This window comes from Bison bison, unplaced genomic scaffold, assembly GCF_000754665.1.
Source record: "Bison bison bison isolate TAMUID 2011002044 unplaced genomic scaffold, Bison_UMD1.0 scf7180017864295, whole genome shotgun sequence".
NCBI lineage: Eukaryota > Metazoa > Chordata > Mammalia > Artiodactyla > Bovidae > Bison > Bison bison.
Genome location: NW_011494867.1, coordinates 1,479,258 through 1,479,654, shown reverse-complemented (window position 1 = coordinate 1,479,654; position 397 = coordinate 1,479,258). Strand labels below are relative to the sequence as shown.

The following is a 397-nucleotide window of genomic DNA, read 5'->3' as shown; positions in this document are numbered from 1 at the left end:
GAACTTTCAGATGTTCAAGCTGGTTTTAGAAAAGGCAGAGGAATCAGAGATCAAATTGCCAACATCCTCTGGATCATCGAAAAAGCAAGAGAGTTCCGGAAAAACATCTACTTCTGCTTTATTGATTACGCCAAAGCTTTTGACTGGGTGGATCACAACAAACCGTGGAAAATTCTTTAAAAAATGGGAATACCAGACCACCTTACGTACCTCCTGAGAAATCTGTATGCAGGTCAAAAACTTAGAACTGGACATGGAACAACAAACTGGTTCCAAATCGAGAAAGGAGTACGTCAAGGCTGTCTATTGTCACCCTGCTTATTTAACTTATATGCAGAATACATCATGTGAAATGCCAGACTGGATGAAGCACAAACTGGAATCAAGATTGCTGGGA

At 40.6% G+C, this 397-nt stretch overlaps 1 protein-coding gene across 4 annotated transcripts in view; it reads left to right on the top strand.

The window, feature by feature from the left end:
- MLKL (mixed lineage kinase domain-like) overlaps positions 1–397 on the top strand; it is a 23,690-nt gene that overhangs the window by 19,700 nt on the left and 3,593 nt on the right. The gene's annotated exons all lie outside the window — the stretch shown is intronic.